General features: G+C 37.8%; 1 pseudogene; it reads left to right on the top strand.

Moving 5' to 3' along the window:
• Nucleotides 1-1319: 1319 nt before the first annotated feature.
• Nucleotides 1320-2918, top strand: LOC101429680 (plakophilin-4 pseudogene; annotated as a pseudogene).
• Nucleotides 2919-6020: the final 3102 nt, after the last annotated feature.

The following is a 6020-nucleotide window of genomic DNA, read 5'->3' as shown; positions in this document are numbered from 1 at the left end:
GAGTGAAATGAAGGGCACAGAGGTGGCCTGTGAATAGGAGGCACCACCTATGAACTATCCCACCACTTAGCATAAATTTGGGAAAACACAGTGAGGCAATGCCTGGGCTTAGAAGGCAGACAAACAGAGTCAGAATTACTGTGAAGAGATTAAAAAGTCAAAAAAATAAATACAAAACAACAGCAGTAATAAAAACAAAACACCTGTGTTAATTTCCTAGGGCTGCCCTAACAAAATACCACAAACCAGATGATTTTAGACAATGGAAACTTATCCTCCCACAGTTCAGAGGCAGGAGTCTGACATCAAGATATTGGCAGGGCCAGGCTCTCCCTGAAGGCTCTAGGAGAGAGTAATTCCTTTCCTTTTCCCAGTTTCAGGAAGTGCACTGCAATCTTTGTTTTCCTTAGCTTGTAAAGCACAACTCTAACTTCTGCCTCTCTTCACAGAGCTGTCTCCCTTCTATGTCTTTGAGTCTTCTCCACTTCTAATAAGGATATCCTTCATATTGAATTTTTATCCAGCTTAATCCATTATTAGCTGATCTTTACTTGATCACATCTGCAAAGACCCTATTTGCATATAAGGTCATGTTCATAGGTGTTGGAGTGAATATGTCAATATATTTTGGGGGGACCACAATAGCACTCCCTTACTACTAGCAGCTTCTTTTTATGTTTCATGTACACAAAATCAAATCACTTATCTGGGAATGCACTCTTCCTTCTAGGGGAAAATGAATAGGTCAAGAAGTAATCAACTGAAGTCCTTGAGAGACAATTTCTCCCCCTTGAAACAGGTTCAAAAGCCCCTATACTCATTGTCTTTTGGCTGCTTTTTATTAAGACTGTTTTATTGGTTTAATTCTGGGACTAGTTGGCCCATTAAATTTTAGCCAGAGAAGTTTCAAAAATAGGAGAGATTGTCTCATGCACATTAGTTTGAATGACTCAGAGCATTGAATTTGCAATTTTCATAAAGATTATTCAACATCAAATTCTGTTCAGCCACATAATCCATATGAACTCTTCTGAATTTCTACAATGAGATAACAGTCTGGAAAAAAATTCCCATAAACTCACAGAAGAGACAAAATCAATTATTGATTCCTATTACCAATTTCTCAGGAGGGAAAATTAAGAAGGAAAATAAAATGCACATTTAGTGGTGCTTTCCTTTGGTTATTTGCTTGTGTGTATCCCCAGTCTGTTCTTCTTTTATGAGAACAGTTATTGTTGGCTTTTCCTGATGAGTACTACACTTAATGAATGCCAGATTGCTCTTACAGTTTACATCTCTGCTTTACCACTTAAAGAGGAATGTCAGTTCCTGAACAGTCCCCTCTTGTGGAGGAAGAGCAACCATAGACCCACCAGGAAGCTGCCTCCACTGGCCCAAGCATGGAACCCTAGGCCACAACCACCAATATTCTAGCTTCTGTGAAGGAACAGTTGCTTCAGTTTCAATGACTCATCTGAAAATGTAGTGGAAAGTCAGATTGTTTCCAGTCAGTTAAAAAGATACAGAATTGGTGCAGAATCACCACACATTGCCAAAACAAGCTCAACTGATAAATAATTTCCTTGGAGATCAATAGATGTGCTGAATACTGGTGTAAGCAAATCATGAGTTTCTAATGCTCTCCTTCCCAACATCTATCTCATCAAGACAAAGCCAGAACAAGGGACCCTCTATGCACCAGAGCAGACCCTCTCCATGAAAGTGAGGGATATTGGGTAACTAAAGAAGTTCAACACAAATGAATTCTTATTCTGAATTCATAGCATCCATTCGTAGGATTAACTAATAAAAATTTGGTGAGAAAATCTAGAGCTGAAGAACAAACTCGAGTTCAGTCACCTGCAGCCAATCCACCCATGAGAAGAGTTAGTTTAGTTCCATCTAAAGCACAACTCCTTCTTATGTTATCAGCAGAGATGTGTATCCTTTAAGGAGAGGGGGTCATTGAGGACTTCTCTGGGTAGTAGATTTGTCTCTTCATCAGTTACTGACTCCTGGTGACTGAGCCCTGGTGCATATTCTTCCACAATATTGCCCACCCTGTGGGCAGCCTCTCTGTGCTCTGCACAAAGACCCACCTCCCCACCAGTTGTTTGATGGATAGGGGCCATCTTCCAGCAGTCCACCAATCCCAAAAGACCAACATCTCAATACCACACAACCACCAGAGTGGGTTCCCTGGTGTTTTAGTCAAGGTTCTCCAGGGAAACAGAATCAATAAGAGATATCTGTTAATATTATGTGCCCTGGTAGATGTACAGATTTAAGTAGCTTCACCATTCCAGGGCCAGATGTGGTAGTCAAACAATAAAACTCTCAGGGACGACCACCATACCACAGCATCTGGGACCTTCTCTGCAAAAGATTGTTCACAACATGGAGCAATTTGGATAGCAGAAGTATGATATTTATGAGAGGATGTTTCCACCTTGACAAGATAACCTGAAAGGCTTAAGGAGTTCATATGCTAGTCAGCACAGGCAGCTTGGGCAAGATCTTCCTGTCTCCCAACTTGCACATTGCTCTTCTATATGAGTGGAGAGCCTATTATAGCCCAGTGTACTGCAGCCCCAACCACAGAACTGTAGACCTCCAGGGATAACAGACAGTCTTGTAGCACATATGTACAGGTATTGGGAATCTGCAAAGAACCTCCAGCTAATGAAGTACCCTTACATACCAAAGAAATAATTAGGCCCTGAAAACAACAGCTACTGGCATGGAGACCTATAATCTCACACAATACTGAGTTCAAGAGTGCAGTTATAACAGGTTCATGCAGTGCTGGCAGATGATAGTACAAATCACCATCAATAGCATTCAGAAAGACAGCTGTGCTGCCTGAAGTCATTCACATGCTGCAGTACCAGTTCCCCATGATTCAGACCCTGTCCTAACTGCAGCCCCTGTGCTTCAGTTAACATGGTCTGTATCCATCATTGCAAGACATGTAGGAGAATTCTATGACCCCAAAAATGCCCCATGTTCCATCTATTCTATTCCTCCCTCCATTCCCCTCAGGACCCATGGTAATCAACAAGATTAACTCACTGAAGGAAAAGATTCATAGTTATACTTGGAACAGCATTGAGAACTTCACACACTGGCCTGTCCTTCCCTGCTGGGCACTGCCTATACTCTTGGGGACTCCTGTCCCTCTTTTTGAGAGCATAGCTGGACTCCCCAGGATGGAAGTCCAACACCTTCATGCTCATTATGTGGGTCTCCACACACTGATACAACATACTATGACAAGATGATCATTATAGTTAAGTAGCTTCTTATTTATTTATTTATTTATTTATTTACTTACCCTCCCACCCCATTTGTTTGTCAGCGGCATGGGAATCTGTGTTTCTTTTTGTTGCATCATCTTGTTGTGTCAGCTCTCCATGTGTGCAGTGCCATTCCTGGGCAGGCTGAACTTTCTTTCATGCTGGATGGCTCTCCTTATGGGGTGCACTCCTTGCTCATGGGGTTCCCTATGTGGGGGACACCCCTGTGTGGCAGGGCACTCTTTGCATGCATTAGCGCCATGCATGGGCCAGCTCCACATGGTTCAAAGAGGTCCAGGGTTTGAACCGCGGACCTCCCATGTGGTAGATGGATGCCCTAACCACTGGGCCAAGTCAGCTTCTCTTAAGTAGCTTCTTTATGGAAAAAAATATACTCCCGGGAGATTCTGCCTTCCCAATCATCAGTTCATATGAGACAAGAGGAACATATTTAATCACAGTTCAATCTGATGCAGAGATGGACTGACAGAAACCCACCATTGAGAAACAAGTGCTTCTCTGAATGCCCTGAAAATTTGTCATTCGAATAAGTCCAACAAACATTAACTAATACAGTAATCCCCATTCCATTCCTAATCAGATGCCTGATAAACAGTGACTATTATTCCAACCACTTGATTCTGAATCTAAATGCGGTCCATACTTTGTACTCCAGTACTAGGGCACATATTCTGGAAAGGATAACTCATAATAATTGATGATGCATGAACTTTCATTCCCAGGGTATACAGTTTCTTTTTTAAAAAGTAGATTGCCTAAATCCAATGAGAAATGTGAACCATACCTCATAATCTAATTATCTTATGAAATTTCTGTCATTTCTACATGAAAGAGTAATCAAAATATTAGACAACAGTCCAAAAGTGATAGTCCAGTGATAATACCTTCATGATACTGTCATTCCCCTAACAGAAAAATTTTAATATCTAATTTTTTTCCACAACTGGCTTTTTATCTATACCTATTTATGCTTGTTCTGTTACACAACATGCTTACCTAATTTACCACTGTCTACTCTCATGTAATATTATGTTACTTTATATTTAATGGAAAATATTACATTATATTTTCATTCCATGTCATTATGATTTTGTTGTCATTTATTTTACACTTGGTTATAAATCCAACACTGTCTTAATTTTCCTTAAATTAAGTGTTTTAAAAGAATAAAAAAGAAATAGAAAGATCCTTAATATTTTCCAAGTAATTATCATCTCCATTGCATTTATGTTTTAATAGATCCAACATTACATTTTGTATCATTTCCATTATGTCTTAAGAACATCAACATACCTTGCAGTGAGAATCATCTAGTTGCAGATTTTATTAGCTTTTATTTGTCTGAACAAAATTTTTAAATCACCTTTGATATTAAGCATATTTGTACTCCATTAAATAATTCTAGGTTAGAGTTTACTTTTTGAGGTACTTTAAACATTTCTTTCCATTTTGTCTTCCTTTGGTCATTGTTTCTCATAAAAACTGAGTGCCATACTTCTGAACCAAAATAAAGTTGTGACATATGCTGTTTTTAATGAATGATTCCAAAAATCAAGTGAAAATAGAAGTATTGTTAGGCAATAGAGTCAGGTGTATGTATATCTCAGGGAGATCTTCTGAAGCACCTACAATTATCCTCATGTAGCATGAATATGAAATAATAGAAAGCTTAAAAAACCTTACACAGAAATACTATTAAAGTTTAAGACACATTTATCATGAGGACTTGTATTGTTATACTAATAAATTTTCCCCAAAAAGTGATGCCTGTTTGTGTGGACAAAAGGAATAGTTAAGAGAAGTCTTATAAAGAACATGGAAAAACATCCATTTGCAGAAAAGAGTATTGCAGCAGTCTCAAATATTCTTATTTGTTTTATTCTGTATATGTTTTCTATGTCCTTCAATTTTTTTCTTTAGCCTTCACCCTTCCAATTTCTTAATGTATTTGTTAAGCTATTATTCCCATATGACAGATTTCATCCATTTAAAATGTACTGTTTATCAATGTTTAGTTACCTACAGATTTCTACAACCATTATGTTTCTAACTTCAGAACTTCCTCCTCACTCTAAAAGGAAACTCCATAACTGTCAGCAGTCACTCCTCAACTCTCCCAACTGAAACCCCTCCACCTGAGTCCTGAATCACCAGTATTCTAATTTATATCACTTGCCTATTCTGGATATTTCAAGAAAAATTAGTGTTGCAATATTTTGAGACTGGTTTCTTTCACTTAGCATGTTTTCAAGGTTGCACATGTTGTAGTCTGTGTTAATATTTTATTTATTTTTATTGCCAAATAATATTCCATTATATAGATATTTCAAATTGTATTCACAATTCATAAGTCAATGGGCATAGGATTTTTTTCTATTTCTTATTTATTAAGAAAATTACTCTGAATATTCATTTATCCTTTACTAGTTGAACTTTTGTCTTTATCATTTTTGGTATGTACCCAGAAATGAATTGCTGGATCATATTGTGAATCTATGTTTAACATATTGAGTTAATGCAAAACTATTTTATAAAGCTGCTGATCATGTTACATCCCTATCATCTGTGATTGAGGATCTAATTTCTCCATATTTTCACTGACATTTGATATTCTTTTCATTAAAGCCTTTATAACAGGTGTGATGTGATATCTACTTGTGCATTTGATTTGTGTTTCCCTAATGAATAATGATGTTGAGAATG

Source organism: Dasypus novemcinctus, chromosome 21, assembly GCF_030445035.2.
Source record: "Dasypus novemcinctus isolate mDasNov1 chromosome 21, mDasNov1.1.hap2, whole genome shotgun sequence".
NCBI lineage: Eukaryota > Metazoa > Chordata > Mammalia > Cingulata > Dasypodidae > Dasypus > Dasypus novemcinctus.
This window is presented reverse-complemented; position numbering and strand designations above follow the sequence as displayed.